Genomic DNA, 21,101 nt, shown 5'->3' with positions numbered 1-21,101 from the left:
TTAGGTACCATCCCGGCGTTTGCCTGGAGGAGAAGTGGGAAACCACGGGAAACCACTTCCAGGATGGTTGAGGAGGGAATCGAACACCCCTCTACTCAGTTGGCCTCCCGAGGCTGAGTGGACCCCGTTCCAGCCCTCATACCACTTTTCAAATTTCGTGGCAGAGCCGGGAATCGAACCCGGACCTCTGGGGGTGGCAGCTAATTACACTAACCACTACACCACAGAGGCGGACTGATAAGTACGAAGTACCAGGCAAAATTTTGTAAATATACAGACTGTCATAATTTTATTTACAGCATATAGGTATCGTAAATAAACCTAGTAAACCTATTGTGAAATATGTCCGACTCGTTGGCTGAATGGTCAGCGTACTAGCCTTCGTTTCAGAGGGTGCCGGGTTCGATCCCCGGCCGGGTCGGGGATTTTAACCTTCATTGGTTAATTCCAATGGCCCGGGGGCTGGATGTTTGTGCTGTCCCCAACATTCTTGCAACTCACACACCACACATAACACTATCCTCCATCACAATAACACGCAGTTACCTACACATGGCAGATGCTGCTCACCCTCATCAGGGGGTCTGTCTTACAAGGGCTGCACTCGGCTAGAAATAGCCACACGAAATTATTATTTTTTGTGTGAAATATTACTACTCAAAGAGATAGTCTACATAATCTATTCAATTATTCTCTCATCCTAAAGCCAGTGCAACGCTGTCTCTATCTTCCGATTTAAACCCCGAAAATCCATACCTGAATAAGTAAATATCACTCCAACATGGAATATCCAACACATCACATAAATACAGGTTATCAGAAAATACTACTACTACAACTACTACTACTACTAATAATAATCATAATAATAATGCTGTTATTGGCTTTACGTCTCATTATCTACTTTTACTGTTTTCGGATCACCAAGGTGTCGGAGTTTTGTTTCTACGTACCGGCAAATCTATCGACATGTGGCTGGAATATTTGAAGACGTTCTAATACCAATCGAATCCGCTAACATAGCTCGGCGGTTATCAGGCAAAACTTCACACACATACTTTTATTACTTGGGGATGATGATTAACATCTCCGAAACCCCTTATATGAGGTGAAAACTTCATACATATAACTAACCGTTTAATGAACAACATGGGCCTAATTTGCCCCTAACCTCCATCAATAATTCTCTCTCTCTCTCTTTTCGAATGTAACAACATGTAAGCAAAACACAATATCGGAATCAAAAATGTAGGCTTCTTGAAGTAGTTTATTAATTAATTTAGTATAATTATAACTTGCCATTCTGTTGAGAGTGAAATATCTTTTAAAACAAATTTTTCTTCTTCTCCTGCTTCTGGTTCTTCATCATTTCAGTTGTATTTATCTTGATTCATCAGAAAAATGCATTATAAATTGGCACTCGCACGTATTTCATGTTGTGCACATTTGCAGAAGAAACGAGTTTGCATTAGTGGGTTAAGAAAAATTCTTAACAAAGTTTCGTAGCCTGGAACTTTCGTCTGCGTTTCAGTTCACACCATGAGAGTCTTTTACGTTTTATACCTTCTGAAGGTGCGACGAACGAGACACATAGCTGTTGAGCGAAATAGCTCATTTAAATTTAAAAAAAATCTGTACAGGCTTGAGTGGATAAGAACATAAGTTGAGTGGAATGCGGCTCTGGGGATAATAGTGGTGCCAGGCTCGGTTAGTGACGTCACATGCTCATGTCCGATCAGTTTATTGCAGCCCCATGTGAGCGGTGACAGGGGTCTCGGGTTACCTTCCTTGTGGGAGGTGTCAACTTCTTGCCGGTGTGAAGTTACTGGGGAACATGTGTGTCCAACAGCTTGTCGACGTGTGATAAGCAACCATATTTTGTCCCTTCCCAATTAATTGGTTTATGTTTATCCCATTACATGTGTAGCTACTGGAATTGATCCGATCACCCGCTCTCTGAGATCTGAAATGTGATACTTGTTTTAGCTCCCTTCATGTATAATGCCTGTGTTCGTTCTTGAAATTTACAAAGAGTTTCACCACTGGACTACAAATAATGTGTGCCCGTCGTTGACTTAGTTTCTGTAAGTGCAGCAGTAGTGCCATCTAGTGGAGATGAGTGGCAGCGGAAAAGACAGAGCACACCTCAACTGACAACAATGGTTAGCCAGTTATACTGTAGTTATTTGCGATACGTTTTATGGGTTCTGGACATAATAGGCCATGTACAGTTTTACTCTGGCTCTGCAATATTATGGTTTTCAAAGCTAACCCTCCACCCCCCCCCCCCCCCGCCCGTCATCATCGACCACTCCATCATGTTTTCCTTCTCGTTTTATCTTCGTTATGCTCCTGATCAAGAAGAGCTAATAGCCGCGAATTTTTGCCCCCTGATACAACAATCATCATCAAAGCCAGTTAATCGTTACCAGAACGAATAACATTCCCATGTAAGCAACGTTTGACCTGGCTGGACTTAGCAATAAACAATCTAAATTCGTGAATATCTTTGCTTAACAGTTTAACTGTATGAGACATAAATGATTGGAAATATTAATTCTATAAATCTCTTATGTCCATTGTTTACTGACAAATAATATTTCAGGTGGTATTTGAAAGTTTGTGAAAAATGTAATAGTCCTGAATATCTCCGATATTATTCCTCGTAAGGTGAAAATGTCTGAAACATGAAATGTTCGAAATTATATTTCGCCTGACTTTTATTATCTATAGTTTCTCGGCACAGCTAATATTGACGGAGTAATTTGGCCGCCTTAATATTGCTACACAACAGTACATTAATCATATAATATATAGCCTATTGCAGTTCCCGGCTATCCTTGAACTTACATGCGGAGTTTAGAGAAATTCTGTCGAGCCGCTTTCCCGCGAAGTTGCCACAAACAAGCAATCAGACAGAGAGAGATACAAACATTGAAATTAACCTTCATTCGAAGTTTATATACTTAATTAGAGGTATAGTACACTAAGAATGAGACAATAATTCGAAGTGGACAAAAACAAATATATTTTTAACTGTATAGATAGCCAGAACCTTGTGAAACATTCTAATTTGTGCTGTGGAAACAAGATTTTCATTCAGGAAATAACACTAGCCTTGGTACTTCGTTACTTATTGGCAAAACCTACTTTATAATAAACGTTAATCCTTATCTAGCCGTTGAAAAAAATCTCTACCATTGATCCTCTGGACCACCTCTTTTCAAACGTCTTTCTTTGTGTACCATTGTGAAAGTGTACTAGGTCAGGGAAAATACTTTACTTCAAAATTAAAGCAAGTAAAATACACTGACTGACAGTGACAATGCAACACCAAGGAGGAGTGGTTCGAAAGGGATGAAAGTTGGGGAAAAAACAGAGACGGCACGGACGAATAATTGATGTTTATTTCAAACCGATATGCAGGTTACACAATGCGCACGGCATCGACTCAGTAGGATGTAGGACCACCGCGAGCGGCGATGCACGCAGAAACACGTCGAGGTACAGAGTCAATAAGAGTGCGGATGGTGTCCTGAGGGATGGTTCTCCATTCTCTGTCAACCATTTGCCACAGTTAGTCGTCCGTACGAGGCTGGGGCAGAGTTTGCAAATGGCGTCCAATGAGATCCCACACGTGTTCGATTGGTGAGAGATCCGGAGAGTACGCTGGCCACGGAAGCATCTGTACACCTCGTAGAGCCTGTTGGGAGATGCGAGCAGTGTGTGGGCGGGCATTATCCTGCTGAAACAGAGCATTGGGCAGCCCATGGAGGTACGGGAGTGCCACCGGCCGCAGCACATGCTGCACGTAGCGGTGGGCATTTAACGTGCCTTGAATACGCACTAGAGGTGACGTGGAATCATACGCAATAGCACCCCAAACCATGATGCCGCGTTGTCTAGCGGTAGGGCGCTCCACAGTTACTGCCGGATTTGACATTTCTCCACGCCGACGCCACACTCGTCTGCGGTGACTATCACTGACAGAACAGAAGCGTGACTCATCGGAGAACACGACGTTCCGCCATTCCCTCATCCAAGTCGCTCTAGCCCGGCACCATGCCAGGCGTGCACGTCTATGCTGTGGAGTCAATGGTAGTCTTCTGAGCGGACGCCGGGAGTGCAGGCCTCCTTCAACCAATCGACGGGAAATTGTTCTGGTCGATATTGGAACAGCCAGGGTGTCTTGCACATGCTGAAGAATGGCGGTTGACGTGGCGTGGGGGGCTGCCACCGCTTGGCGGCGGATGCGCCGATCCTCGCGTGCTGACGTCACTCGGGCTGCGCCTGGACCCCTCGCACGTGCCACATGTCCCTGCGCCAACCATCTTCGCCACAGGCGCTGCACCGTGGACACATCCCTATGGGTGTCGGCTGCGATTTGACGAAGCGACCAACCTGCCCTTCTCAGCCCGATCACCATACCCCTCGTAAAGTCGTCTGTCTGCTGGAAATGCCTCCGTTGACGGCGGCCTGGCATTCTTAGCTATACACGTGTCCTGTGGCACACGACAACACGTTCTACAATGACTGTCGGCTGAGAAATCACGGTACGAAGTGGGCCATTCGCCAACGCCGTGTCCCATTTATCGTTCGCTACGTGCGCAGCACAGCGGCGCATTTCACACCATGAGCATACCTCAGTGACGTCAGTCTACCCTGCAATTGGCATAAAGTTCTGACCACTCCTTCTTGGTGTTGCATTTGCTCTGTCAGTCAGTGTATTTCAATTGGATTTCTTTTATTTTTAGCTTGTTCTTGTCCTGATTTTATAAGGAAGTTAAAAATTGTACACAATCAAAATACAGTATAAATTTGGATATAAGCTTTAAGAAACAAGAACATTTAAGTAGGAACAAAAAAATTGTCAGTAATGAATGTGTTTCGCCGTTATTCGTAGTCAAATCATTCCTTGCACCGCAACATAAAACACTAACTTAAAAATTATCTTATTAATGGTACAGACTACAACAAATCGTCCCTGAGGAAGCAGTACCGCGTATCTGACAATGCTCTTCCCATCCAATCATATATCAATGTGTAAAGGAAAATGCGTACGTACGTCATGCATACATCCCTACAGCACGGATGGTAAGGTTCATTTTCCTTTAAACATACGTATAGGAAATGAACACAATGAAAATTGTTCTGATGGACTGCATACCCATATATGGCTGCGAGGCGTGACCAGGGATAGGAAGAGCATTGCTTCCTTAGGGACTTTATGATTCTCAGTTCACAAATACAAGTAGCCTACTAAACTGTGAAACGAACGTTCCTTTTTTAAAGAAATCATCATCATCTTCTAATATCGCTTTCTCCACTCCTTGGTGTGGTCGGGTGTGAGAACTGTGTAGAGTAGGCTATGTGGAATTGGCCCTGTTTTACGGCCGGATGCCCTTCCTGATGTCAACCCACGTGTTTCTGTGGTGGCTCGTAGTGTGAAATGTTGTGAGTGGATGAAGAGGAGAGTATTGGAACAAACCAACGACCCAGTTCCTGAGTCAGGACTTTACCATACGCAATTAAAATCCCTTACCCGGCCGGGAACCGAACCTGGGACCTTCTTAGCATGTAAATTGTATTTTCTCTTTGTCGGTTTATCTTTACTATGGCATCACCGAGGTACTTACGAGCAATCGTTTTACCGCCGTAACAGATAGTATTGATCTATGGATATTTAATTCTTGGTAGGACTGGTGACATGGGTTCAGCCTTTTGAGCAGGCTACCTCGAACTGGGGATTTGTATGGGCTAGCACCGTGGCGCTGAGCTAAACCAGTCAGTGTCTGGAGAAAAGTAAAGTGAAATTGTCTTTGCAACACTGCACTGCGGAAAATAATAGAATTGCTATTCGCAGGTGACACTGTTATTCACTACATAATATGAGCAGCCCAGGTTCGACTTCCGAGCATCTCACCACTTGTTATCACTTAAGATAAATCTGGACGTAAAAGGTAAACTATCGTAAGTGAAATTTCACTATCTTCGCAGGAGAGTAGAAAGAAGATACCTTTAAGACAAGTCGAAGAAATTTACATTTTGTAGCATTTTCAGCTAGTCTCTACGTGTACATTGTCATTGTGGATGTTTTTGTGTTAGTGGTACAAGGGGCTTAGCACATACGATATCTTACAGCTCAGAAATTTATTTTTGAATACGTCGTCATTTACACTAAAGTTATGCCAAGGGGTTTAATAATAGCTTGTTTACAATTTGTTTTCATTTTTTATGATTATTTAAGTATTTATCTTTATTGCCCACGATTATTCAGTGAGAGAGGAGAATATGAACATCAAAATTGCAGTTCAACATAGCAAATAATGTGAAAAATATACAAGATGCAGAATACACTTGTTAGGTAACATCTCCCGGTTCATTCTCAGCTCTTCTCGACACTGTCTATGGCAGAGGTGTTCAGCTGAGCGCCTGATGAGGCTAGCCCAGAGCGGCCGTGCTGACGTGACGTAAATGCGGACAACTTACGTAGCAAGCATACGTCACAGTGAAGCGAGAGAGCGAACACACTTTGCAGGGATGTGGAGCAGTGACGTTCGATTGTCAGTACGCAGCTCTCCTCCACTACTCAGCCAAAAAATGCTGAATAGGGTACGGTTTTTCAAAGAACCGCTATAATCTCAAGAAAACTGACCTCTTCAAGTAAAATTCCTGTTTCTCCTTAAGCAAAAAGTAATATATTTATATAATTCAACAAGTTTACTGCTTGATTTTGCACAGTGTTGTAGTGTTGTTTGAATTTCCCTGTTCTCTGAGTTTGAAAATAGTATTTAAAACTTAACAGCCGTCCGATGATAATAGCTAGGCGAGGGAGTTTCACCACGAGTGAGGACATAGATATTCACTATCCAAGATTAAAGTACAACAGCAATGTAAATTAAATGTATCTACCAAATAGATGTACGGCATGCCTTCAAATAAATAATCCAACTGATGTTATTCCCTGTAAGCATGATTGTATTGCTGGCGAGTTTATCAGATAATTTAAACTTAAGCAACCACAAGCCACAGCTTATCCACCTTAACTGTGTATTATATTAGAAATGCTTCTAAAGTACCTCTTAAAATTTAGTAGTGAAAATTGTAATTCATTACGTACAATACAAAATTATTTGAGGTTGCAGGCCTCTTTATTGTATCCGGTCAAAGACTTTCAAAATCTTTGAAGTGTGACATTTACATGTCATACACTTCAATCTGTTCCTTGAAGCGGCACTGGCGAGCAAATTGTTGCCAATCCCAAGGTGCTGCAATGATGGTATTTGTGTCCAATTCCCTTTTGGTTCGTTCAGTGACAGCATGGACACCATCTACCACTATATGAGTGTGTCCCTTCAATAAGAATTTGTGGTTTATCAGTTTGAGATTAGGAACACATCTTAGTATCCAAAAGTATGATACAATTATGAGAAAGTTACGATTTTGACCTCCGCAGTTATCAGTCCATGTCGCAAGTCCCTCAGTTTGAGTTTCTGGCAGATTATCTAGAATCCACTTCAGTAAACAAGATAATACTTCTTTAGGTCCACGACTTGCAACCGTTTCATCCAACATGCAACTGTAGGCTTTCTGTTCTGTAGTATTACGGATTGTCAGATCCTATTCTAGAGCACTTTTAGGTAAAAGTAGCTGAAATTAGTGAGATGTGGTGTAATCAGACATTCTAAAGATAGAACATGACATATATTTTTTAGGATCCATGATCTATTGACTGATTTGTATCAAATATCTTGTTTTTATATCTCATATCTGCCAAGTGGGCATCGTAGCCTCATTTAGTTATGATATTTCCTTCGTCTATTATATGATTACTTTTTAGTTTCACCTGAAACTCATCGCAGTCATCACCGCTGTCATTAACAGGTTCCTCCAATGCTAAGTTAAATTCAGTATTAAAAATGTCACGGCAACGCCACTGCTTTGTTATTAACTCTTGTTCCACCTGATTTTCCTGCAGTGCTCAGAGTACGAAGAATATATTTTTGAAATATTGAGATTGCTTCCAAGAGAGTCTACCGGATTTTTCACGGCTGTAGTGACTCTCATTTTTGGGGAACATTCTCAAGTGTTTCCGATGCCTTCCTTTATTTCTTCGCCCACCTTATTTGGTGGCACCTTCTTTCTTCTCTGATCTGGTTCAGCAATTCCACCAGTAGTCTCCTTGGCCAAGGAAGCCTTGACGTACATTTCAGAAAAACTCAATGCGTTTCAGAAAAATGTTTTGAAGACTTGACGTTTTGGCCACGAACTTCACAGAAGTACTGAAAGTAATGTTACCCCTAAACTTCCTCTCTTCTTTTACCCTTCTACTCACGTTTTTAGCAATTACGCCTCATTGTTATTTCCCTCTCTCCAGATACTTAAAAAATAGACTGCTTGTCTTCAACAATACTGCTTTCTGAACATTTCCTTCTATAAGGCGGTTTGCACACAGGCTCAACTTGCTTTGCCGGAACTAATCTGCATTTACTTAATCAATTTTGCCTTTACTATTTGTATTATCAGCCATTCGATGCGATTGCACAATCACATGATTAAAGGGAACTTCGCCCTCAGAGTCCTCTATCTCACTAGGATTGTATTCGAACTCTTCCCCATCTATCTCATAGTGAGGGTCCTTGTCAATATCATCATTATCAGAGCTATATGCTTGGTCAGGCCCTTAACATTCGTACCACCTACAAAAAGACAGCAGACACCAAAATTCAGGGGAGCTACCAAATTGACAGAAAAAATAAAATCACCATTTTTATGGAATGTAAGTAAAGGAAGTATGCGTTTCAGTCTAAAGGAAATTTGATAACAATTAATGTAAATTTATGTCTATCGCCTAACCAAACGAACATTGAAAATTTCATACGTATGAATCCTCATTCGTTAGCATCATATCGTGTCCATCAGTAATGTTGTCGTGATGTAAGGTCATTTTCCCGACACCCAGTTTATTTTCGACTTGGTTCGCAGTTTCACTTACCTAAGTAAACAAGCAAACTAACAATAATAACTTATGCCTAAGGAAAATCTGATAAATTCAGCTGGATACAACAGTACTATGACAAGGGAATACCTTTGATTGATCGTATATGAAGCAATCTAACTGGGCCATTGCAGTATATTCCAAACATGAATTTACGTCAGTAGGATGAGCTGCTCCTGCAGATGCTTTAGTCTCTACGAGTCTTCCGACTATTTTTGCACCGACGACTGGCGGTAAGGTGCTCTGTTCGTTATTCTCCAGAATCGGGGTGTATAAATTATTGATCGTTATCTCTTTCCACTATAACGAATAACGAAAAGTTTTTCAGTTTTATACTCATACTTTTCTTTGCCTGCGCAAAGAAGAGTGCTAATTCCATGATACTTTTAGTTCAGCCAGTAACAGAATCCATTTCAATCTTCGGCTCTGGTTCATAAAGTGCTGGTTTAAACAACAAAACTTACAATCATACACTATTTACAGTACAACGAAGTAATGGTGTCACCCACTGAGAGGTTAATTATCGTAAGAGCCAATACGATAATGAGCGCGCTGGACGGCGTAACTCTGAACTATTCTATGATCACTTATCATTGTATACCGCTGGGTTCTCTTTGCACATACGATTTAGCTTACCTTCATTCTTGCGAAACATACACATTCAATAGTGTACCCGTAATAACGCACGGCCAAACCAAGCCACACACGAGGAGAAGCAAAGAATCGTCGTTTTTGCACGCATGATAGCTTACCTCTGACATCCAGAAATATTCCTAGTAAATAATTTAATAATAATTTATAAAATATTTTTAAATAAAAATAAATTCATCATGGTATGAAAGAAGATATTGTACGTTACAAGGGCGAATGTATTTCACGTATTTGTTTCGATCCATTTCAAACCATGCGTAAAACCTCAACCCGCAAGAGTTATTTTGCTTGCAAACAATCTTCCAACAGAAGGCTCTTAGTACTTAAGTAGAGTAATTTAGGGATATCTCGACACGCTAAGCAAAAACCTGTAATTTTGATCATGCTTTATTTGTAAAATATTTCAATTATTTCCCATGTGATTTTGTACACAGTTTGTTTATGTTTTCTATTATTTATGGCAAAAAATAACACTTCATGAAATGTTAAATTATCAAATAAATAAAGGATGCAATAATGTCCACTTCTCCCACACTTAGGGAGAACCTGACACTAGGTAAGACCTCCGAATAGTTACACAACTATTGTACACAGTGGGTACATATAAACTGTTCATCGTTTCCGTTTTCCACACACATCTCGTGGAACCATTTCCTGCATTCCCCACTACATTGGACCCATGCCTCATTACGGTTGTCGTCACATACTGCGCAGTAATTCTCAGAGCAAAGAAGACTGCTTGAGAAACTAGCTTTCCCGTTGCGCACGCCGAGTTCTCGTTGTTGTCCTTCGATTTGAAGGATTCTTTTCATTTTCGCGATTCCTATTCTTTAAATTTTCCAAATAATCCTGTGAAGTCACCGAGGCGGATGTGGGGGGGGGGGAAGCAACACATCTCTATTCATAAAGCTGATGCCTTATCAAGCATCTTTGCAGTGCGTTGAGTGTCCGTCGATTATCTACCGAATCCTGCCCCGAGGTTTGTAACGGTTTAGGTGATCAAGGAATAATGAAAATACCTCAGTGGTCATGTACACTGATTCGAACATTTTAACGACTGATCCACTTTGCATTCCTTTTGAGTGTATCTTTGCCTTACCGCCTTCTTTATAACAAAGAGTGGGACAGCATATCCAATAGAATTACCATACACCATTACTGTTACCGTAGATCCCTTTTCTGCCGTGGTGCTGTGAAACACGTTTTTCTTTCCTTTTTCACTGATAATCTTCCCTGCCTTAAATATGAGCTGAACACCAGTTTCATTGGCATTGAAAATATTACCAGGCTCTTGAAAAACCTAGTCATATCCAACCATTGCCTTTTGTTTTTTAAATATGCTTCTTAACACCATTCCTCTGAGTGAACCTAAAAGCCAGTTCTCGTAAGTCGGTCACTTTTCGCCCAAACCCCTTAGAATCGAGATGAAAAGTATGGTTGACTAAAAGGTCCAACATAGCTTTGTCAATTGTTGCTCCTTGTTCCAGTTTTCTATTGATAGATATACCAGATATTATTCTGGATCTGAGTGTATTCCTTGGAATACTGAAATACTTCGCAGCTGTTGCTAAAGTAGTTCCATTTTTTTCACGTCCTTAATAGCAGCAGCCATACCTTCTGCATTCCATCGTCCAAGCAGACTTTTGTACATATATTTCCGTGGCATCCTCCACCTATAACCATTTGGATGCAAAACTATTAATGCGAAACTTCTACTTTATCATCAGTCTCCGACCTTCGTAATTCGAGTTTAACTTAAAAATACACTCATTAATATAAAAATATTGCATTACAAAAATATTATAAATATGCTAATACACTACATTGACATCATTTATTACTCGTACTAAACTGTAGTATTAACGCTGAAGGTTTGGCGATTTGGAAATGACGTGACCGCTTCTCCGAAACTTGCTTTGTGTGCCTAACCTAAAAGATTATCTTAAAAGTATCGCATATCTACCGATTTCGTTACACAACCTGCTCATTATATTATAGCAAGTTACTTTTAAATCATATATCGCTTACTTACTCACCTTCAATTATTCTTATGCCTTGTATTTATAGTGATAATTTGCAGCTAACAGGATGACCTTGAGCACAAAACCATACGGCTGCAGTAAATGTAGTTGCAAGTTTGACTTGTGCAATACTGTGGTTACCAGAGGCGCTAAGCTTAAAAGTGTCGAGTTCTCCCTCATGTCGGGATCTCCCTAAGTTACCTTACCTCAGTATTTGCATGGAGTGAGTAAAGTGAACAACTCCTGTCAGCGCCGGGATTTGAATCTTTGATCTCCGAACCATGCAGCTTCCCTCTTCGTTTGAAGCGCGTGCATTAAATCACTGTCTCCGAAAGTGACTTTAAATGTAATGGAGATTGGAAGTTCGCTCTTCCTCGTCACTCCAGGCTCCTCCCCTGAATACTGCACATTAGTCTTTGTTACTGAGGTCAAATTTTTAAGTCGTTGGGATTATCTGAAATAGTAAGTGGAACAGGGTTTCTGAGCCATAGCGGTTGATTAGAATTTTGCTGAACCAGCATTTTTAATTCGTGTTATGCATACCACCGGTGGTGCGCCCGAAAATTCATGAAGGAAATATTAAAATATGGGTTGATTTCAAAACCACACCGAATCTGCAACAAACTTACGCTGAAAATGTTTGGGACAATACATCTGTATACATAAACATATATAAACTAATGGAAGCTAAATATTTTCTGATTTAAGTAACATACATTAATAAATCATCTTGAAGATAAATATATTTTCTTCACCCTTCCTCGTCACTCCGAGATCCTCCCCTGAAGACTGGACATTAGTCTATATTACTGAGGTCAAATTTTTATGTCGCTGGGATTATCTGAAATAGTAAGGTCAACAGGGTTTCTTAGCCAAGGCGGTTGATTTCAATTTTGCTGAACCAGCTTTTTTCATTTGTGCAAATGTCGAGTGCATGAAGTCAAACGATAACTACCTACCCTAATTTAACAACGTCAGCCTCATGACATCATAGCCAAACCTAATCTCACAGGCTCCTTGGAGGAAGAGCCCATCGGTCAGGTTAGTGACCGGTTTTATGGGAGAGAAAGGGATAAGTTCCCTCCCCTTGGACAGTGCGATTCACCAAAAATTGGTGGCCTTCTCAGCAGTCCCCTGTTCCCCTCAGGCTTAATGCCCGGGAGCGGAGACCAGCTGGAGAGATCAGCAGCTGGCCGGTTGTTCGTCCGAAGACGAACTGATACGATGTCATTTGTCTCGAACTCTTTTATGGGCAGTACGGAAGGCAGTGACAGATTTGAATTGCATGGCCTTTCAGATGCCAGTGAATTGGCATATGGCGCTTGCTTAAATTTTCGAACCGTGGATAATGAAGGAAATGTAAATGTCAAATTACTAAGCTCACCATCAAGAGTAGCTCTCTCAAGGAAGCTATCGCTAACAAGACTCGAATTTTGTGGTGCTCTCTTACTTGCAAAATTGTATCAGAAGACACAACGGTCATCAAAAAAGTCGACTTCACGACGTCAGGATTTGGTCTTAATCAAGCGTAACCTTATCTTGGCTTGCTTCTTCACTGTCGCGATGGAAAACATTTGTTGCGAACAGGGTAAATCAAATTCAGGAAATGACAAGTGTGATTGATTGGGGTCACGTCAGCAACAAGGAAAATTCTGCAGATGTAATATCACCTCGAGCTGAACCTATGGAACAGAAGGATTTCAGCTTATGGCGGAACGGCCCATACTGATTACTGAAATAGGCGTCGCACTGGCCAAAGATACAGAAGCCAACAGTAATCACAGCATTCACTAAGTTTTCGTCAAGGCCTAAGTTACGTAGGATTATTGCTTATTGCTTAAGACTTACTTATAATTGTCGAGTAAAGGAAAATAGATTATATGGACCATTGAGACCAGAAGAACTGCAGAGTGCTATTTTGGTATGTGTAAAACATGCTCAAATGGATTTCTACAAACAAGACCTGGAAAATTTGACGGAAAACAAAGGACTATCTACCAAGAGATCATTAAGATCACTTCATCCTTTTGTTGATGGAAAACTGCTGTTCAGGGTGGGAGGTAGACTGCGACACTCAAACTTATGCTTTGAGCAACAACATCCTCTAATCTTACCCTCAAAGCATAGTATCACAAAACTTACTGTTGACTACACTCACAACAAACATCAGCATGCGAGAGGACAATTGTTACTTTCTATTCTCAGACAGATGTATTGCATTCCCAATGCCAGAATCCTAGTAAGTAAAATTGTATATCACTGCACAGTTTGCTTCCGACAGAAGACTACAACAACGTAGCAGCTCATGGGTCAGTTACCTGGGGTGTCAAATCTTCACGACCACTTACTAATATGAGTGTTGATTATTGTGGTCTATTTTATATTAAACAAGGACGAAGACAAAGTAAACCGAAGACTAAGTGGCTCTATTCGTGTGCTTGAGTGTGAAGGCCTTACACCTTCAGTTACTAACCGATCTGTCAACCGAAACATTTATCGGAGCCTTGAGACGATTTGTCGCGAGAAGAGGACTATGTTCTAACATTTATAGTGATAACAGTACCAACTGAGTAGGAACACGTAATGAACTAACGGAGTTACGGTATTAGGTTCATCAGACTTCAAAACTAAAATCACCAGTTATGCTGCGGAGGAACACATCAATTTTAATTTTATTTCTCCAAATTGCCCTCGCATAGGAGGCATTTGGGAGGCAGTTCAAGTTTCACTTGCAAGGCACAACTAGCAATGCCAAGTGGACTATTGAAGAATTCTACACTGTATTGTGTCAAACCGAAGCTATTCTGAATTCCAGACCACTTGTTCCCTTGTCCACCGATCCTGATAACATAGACACCCTGACACCTGGTCATTTCCTCATTGGATCATCCATGTGTCTTTCCCAGACCACATATTCATTGATTCCAAACCTAACAGCCTGTCTAGCTGGCAGTATGTTCAACAGATGACTCAACACTTCTGGAAGTCTTGGCAATCAGACTATCTTTATCAACTTCAGCAGAGAAATAAATGGTCACAAATGCAACCAAATCTCATGGTGGGATCTGTGGTCATCATGTTCCCTCCCCTCGGACAGTGCGATCCACCAAAAATTGGTGGCCTTCTCAGCAGTCCCCTGTTCCCCTCAGGCTTAATGCCCGGGAGCGGAGACCAACTGGAGAGATCAGCAGTTGGCCGGTTGTTCGTCCGAAGACGAACTGGTACGATGCCATGTGTCTCGAACTCTTTTATGGGCAGTACGGAAGGCAGTGACAGATTTGAATTGCATGGACTTTCAGATGCCAGTGAATTGGCATATGGCGCTTGCTTAAATTTCCGAACCGTGGACAATGAAGGAAATGTAAATATCAAATTACTAAGCTAAGGGGGCTGGGTGTATGTATTGTCATCCTCATCACGACGCTACTTATCGTAGCGCTATACAAATCGGTTAGCCGCGACGAACGGCATTTTGTGCGTATTTCCGCCAATAATTATGTTAGTAATTAAAGAAAATAAAGGAAAGAATTAGCAGATAAGACAACAAGGCTTGTATAAAATATCTTTTTTTTTAAAGTAATTCCTAGTTCCAGTTGGCTAAAGTGGAATAGAAAGGTATTTTTTCCTCCACAAAGTGGAGAAGGGCAACTGTCCTACTCTCGCCCCCCTCCCTAATCACCGCTACTGTTTGTAAATACGCCAAAGATGCAGAAAATAACTTATTAATTTATGCAAGTGTAGACATACCACTCTATAAGAGAGTTGTTTGTATGAAACAAAAACTAATACTGTTCACGAAGAACTGTGTAGAGGGCAGACATCTGTTTGGAGCTTCGGCTGCATTCCGACCAGATTGTCCAGATTATAATGATGTCTGTGTATTAGTCGCTGCTAAACACACTAGCCATTGCCAGTATGCAGACAGCAAATATAGTGCGGCTGTACCATACACCAGCCTAGAACTATGCGGTAGAAAACGAGGTTAACTAATGCAAGGGGTGCATTAGACGGGTAGCGCTGAGTAACATGCTGCGAGCAACCGTCCGGTTGTTATCTCTTCATATTCTCACGTAACCTTCCCGCTGGCAGTAGTGCCCCTGTGAAAATCAGTTGGTAGACATCCCGTTCATCATGTGTGCATGCGGGATATGTATAAGTAGGAAGTACGGCGTTCGCGAGCCGCCTGGTATATGGCACATCGCAGGATTTAGAACTGCACAGGTTGAGTGAATGATTGAAGAGTGTTAATGGCTGATCATTTAAGATCAGAGACTTCATGCCACTAAACTTCCCTGACATATTAGACTTTCCATCGTATTCTTTTCCACAAATATTTCTGTAGTTTAGACCCATGGTCTTCCGTCCTTGCTTAATATTCCCCTCCCTTATATCTATACAGTTCGTTCACGTAATTAACACGATACCCAAAAAATTCCTCTGTGATGGCGAAGTCATTATATTTATATATCTGATACACAATGCCTCTTGTGCTGAAGTCTGTGGTTTCTTGACACAAAACTGCAACATATTTCGCTTCATTAATGTCTTTCACTGCGATCGAGGGAATACATTTATTTATTTTGTATCGTAGGCCTTATCATAGTAGCACTGAGGTTTGTCCTCTGAAAGTGACTTTGTAGTTCTATATATCATGAATCTATTCTAAAAGACAGAAGACGTCGAAAAACGCCACGAGTACTTCAAGGATATGGCTCGACTGAGTTATTAACATTCAATGGAAAAATGTTACGATTGTCCTCTTGGTAATTAATTATGTCAGGCACAGAACAGTGCTGTTTTTATTAGTGGAAGCAATCTTTTTTCTATTTGCGACGATTATTGCTACCTTAGTTCGACTCGTTGGCTGAACGGTGAGCGTACTGGCCTTCGGTTCAGAGGGTCCCGGGTTCGATTCCCGGCCGGGTCGGGGATTTTCAACCTTAATTGGTTAATTCCAATGGCACGGGGGCTGGGTGTATGTGTTGTCATCCTCATCACGACGCGCAGGTCGCCTACGGCCGTCATATAGAAAGACCTGCACCTGGCGAGCCAAACCCGTCCTGGGATAACCTGGCACTAAAAGCCATACGACATTTCATTTCATTGCTACCTTATTCTTACCAATCGAAATATTAACTGGCGTAATATCTTTTGACTCAAGGCGTCGCCGGCATTTTCAACTACAAATGCGTGGTACTGAGAGGATGCAGAATTTCGCAAGTTCAGCACCGGCTGCAGGAGCAAATAGTAATAATAATATTATTTGCTTTATGTCCCACTGACTACTTTTACGGTTTTTGGAGACGCCGATGTGCCGGAATTTAGTCCCATAGGAGCTCTTTTACGTTCCAGTAAATCTACCGACACGAGGCTGACATATTTGAGCACCTTCAAATACCACCGGACTACGCCAGGATCGAACCTGCCAAGTTGGGGCCAGAAGGCCAGCGCCTCAACCGCCTGAGCCAGTCAGCCCGGCGCGGAGCAAACGAAACGAAACATTTGCAGATACCTCTTCCCTTCACATCACTATATGAAAACCAGTGAAACTGGTGTAGCCAGTCTTTATCAAACTTCCGCTGCTGTTTACCTCATTGAGTGGCTGGGAAAATGAACCCTGATATAAGTTACAAAGTTGTCTTAAAAATAAAAGAAAGAAATATTTCACTCGGTTCTTAAACTGCCAGCACAATGACCGATATCATTTGGAAGTATATTCATATATCTATCTATATATATAAAATAACTTGTCCTGACTGACTGACTGATTCATCATCGCTGAGACAAAACTACTGGACATAAAGAAATGAAATTTTGGGGATACATTCATATTGAAACGGGAATGTCCTGCGATCATTCGCGTTCATGTATTTCTTGAGAAGAACTCGCTAACACCCGGCTGTATGCATTCAAAACGAGCGCCGAGCGCGCAGGCATTGTGGGAGACAGCATGCAAGCAAGCGCTGCTCCAGAGTGCCAGCCAAGGCCAAGCGACGTCACACCGAAAGTTCTCTTCTGTTATATGGCATCTCATCACGAATGGAAGGTTATATCATAATTTCGAGAACGTCACCTTGTAGGCCTGAACAATAAATGCTACTAACCAAAATTTCATTAAAATCGGCGGAAGGATAGCTGAGATATGATTTTTGTTAAGATGCTCACATTTACAGTCACGCCGTCCGACCTTCGGCAATAAAAGGAAGTCGCCAGCCTTGAGTGGGTCAGTGTGTCACTGGATGTCAGTGTGTGTGTGTGTGTGTGTGAGCAAGCACATCGTCGTGAACCAGTCGCCTCGCTATGTGATACGGTTCGTTATTCTGTCCGGCTGAGGACCGGGGTTCGAAAGTACGTAATACTAGTGTTGAAAGCCTTCTCTGTGGACTCTAACTTCGCGTGTAAGCGAAAGCTTATTCTTGTTAATATCAGTCTATCGAGCCGTGTAACTTCATTTCGTTTTTTGAACTGTGTAATTGAAGAGACTGTTCATTCTGAAACTGTGCTTAAAGGACTTAGGGCATAAAGACTGTGCTTTAGTTGTTTCCTCTACAAGAGACTGTGTTAGGCTGTTTCGTAAGAATTGTGCCCTAGTGACTGAACAATTATTTTATGGACAGTGTCACTTTATTTCGTAAAGAACAGCACCTACTTTTCTTTCAAAGACTCTGTCAATCACTCCGTGAGAAAAACAGTGTCAACATTTCCTTTGCATAAAACTGTGCCAATCTTCATTTCTTTCAAAGACTGTGTCAACCCATTTCACAGAACTGTGCTAATATTTAATTTCATAAAACTGTGCCGATATTTCATTTCAAGGACAGTGCTGATTCGTGGAATACGGTATCTTTATTTCTTTTCGAGGGACTATGTCAATTCTCCTCATAAAGACTATGTCTGAATTTACGTGTAATATTATGCCTCAGTGATAATTTTACCTCTGAGAAGTTACGTGATTTTTTAAAGACTAAGTCGCAACAGAACTTTGTTCTCTTTCACAAGACTGTCATAAACGGTTTCTTTCTGTTTTCGCAGAAGCTTTAATTTATTACTACGAGTGTGTGTGTGCTAAGACATTGCATGTACTCATTGCAAACAGTGCAGAGACTGTGTCCAAAGAACTTAATTTATTTTCTTTTGAGACTGAGTGAAGTGCTCTAAACTAAGTTCCAGATTATTTTCCTTGCTTATTATTTCAAGTTCGATAGTGCCTATTGCATTATTCTCACAGAACTGTGACTTTGAATTCATCTTTTTTCAAAAGTGCGTCCAACACCATTTACAGTGGAACCTATTCGACCAGCAAATAGTGTCTCGCCTTAATTCGCAGCGCAGTGAGGTAGAGAAGTGTCGTATCAGATTCCATTGACATTCTGTGCGAAAGTTGTACATTTGTCTGCTCCTTTCATAGGACTTTGTGGAATACAAAACTTAACAACTATTCCACGCTGCACTATCATCAGACGACCGCCCCAGGTTCGAGTCCGTCAACATCAAGGGCGGACAACAGCCGTGGGTCAACTCCGACAACGTGGGACAACTTCGACGAGGTGAGACGACGCCGACGCCGCAGAACGACGCCTCCTCCACATCTTCAAGGGCATTCTAACTATTCGTCTGTAAAATGTGATATAATTTCTATGCATTTCTTTTGAATAAACTGCAAGTTCCACTTTAAATATGAACTTATTTCACTACCCTTCTCTCATACTCTCTAAAGCATGAACCGTACACGCCTTGGCGTTATCCATGCTCTCCGCAAAACTGAAGTAATGGCGTTCCTGTTTCAATATTAACATGTAGGTGCTCACTAGGAGAGGATTTTTGGATATTCCGTCGCTAAGGGGCTGAAAAGGGGGGAGGGGTGAAATTTTAAAATGAGAATTTCTGCAGTAAGTCTCAAAAAACTTAACATGTTACAGAAGTGAAAAATGGTATTTTTTAATCTCTATTAAAAGTAAAGAAACGCGTATCTTTAGTTTTCAGAAAAAACACTTGGGTGGTTATTGGGGGGTAAAAGGGACTGAAATAAAAACTGAAGTTGTTACAGACGTGAAAATTGGTATTTAGATCTCCTTTAAAAACAAAGAAAGATGCGTTTTGGGAGAAAACATCTTGGGGAGCGGGAGTGAAAAGTAGTTGAGTTCCCTTCATGAGGACACATATCTCAAAAACTAAAGATGGTGGAGTCGTGATAATTGGCATTTAGAAGATCCTTTACTATTAAAGAAACAAGTATTTTTTGCCGGAGAATTCAGTTAAGGGGGGCGGGAGGAGTGTGATAGGGAGGGAAAAAGTGAATTATTTTCATTGGGATACTTATATCTCAAAACTGAAGGTAATAGACGTGAACATTGGTGTTTGGAATCTCATTTAAACATAAAGGAACACGCCATCTTTTTTGGGGGGTTGGGGGTGGGGTAAATAAACTTAATGCAGTGGGGTGTAAAAGGAGGTCAGAGCAATTGATTTTACTGTTCATAATGTACTTATAAGGGGCTTCCGTAGCTCAGGCAGCAGCGCACCGGCCTCTCACTACTGGGTTCTGTGTTTCAAATCCCGGTCACTATATGTGAGATTCATGCTGGACAAAGCGGAGGCGAGGCAGTTTTTTTCTCCGGATACTCCGGTGTTCCCTGTCATCTGTCATTCCAGCAACACTCTCCAATATCGTCCGGCTCCATGGCTAAATTGTTAGCGTGCTGGCCTTTGAACACAGGGATACCGGGTTCGATTACCGGCAGGATCGGGAATTTTAACCATCATTGGTTAATTTCGCTGGCACGGGGTCTGAGTGTATGTGTTGTCTTCATCATCATTTCATCCTCATCATGACGCGCAAGTCGCCTACGGGAGTCAAATCGAAAGACCTGCATCTTGCGAACCGAACATGTCCTCGGACACTCCCGGCACTAAAATCCATACGCTATTTCATTTCTCCAATACAATTTCATTTCATTTGTAATTCATTAATCATTACCCCGGAGGAGTGCGACAGGCTTCGGCAGCCGGCACAATTCCTATCCTCGCCGCTAGATGGGGCTTTATTCATTCCATTCCTGACCCGGTAGAATGACTGGAAACAGGCTGGGGATTTTCAATGTACTTATTCTGATAATAAACCGACCATTTTAAATATTTCCTGGGTTCGTTTTCAAGAGCCATCTTTTCCTTCAGAGAACGTTCTTAGATTACAGTAGATTCTCCTGGCATATAAATAAACATTTCAACAATTTTGAAATATAGGAATTAGATTGACCGTCCAATTGTTCACCTCTATAATGTCAATAATGCACGGAAGTATGTCATTCGTATCGCCAGAAATCTCGCGCTCTTGCCTACGCGCGACAATGGTGCTGGTCACATTGTTAACAATGACATTGGCAGCAGATGTAATTTACCGCCAAGTAGCGGTCTTGCATCTAGCTGTGGAG

This window comes from Anabrus simplex, chromosome 2 (assembly GCF_040414725.1).
Source record: "Anabrus simplex isolate iqAnaSimp1 chromosome 2, ASM4041472v1, whole genome shotgun sequence".
Lineage (NCBI taxonomy): Eukaryota > Metazoa > Arthropoda > Insecta > Orthoptera > Tettigoniidae > Anabrus > Anabrus simplex.
Note: the sequence above shows the minus strand (reverse complement) of the source record.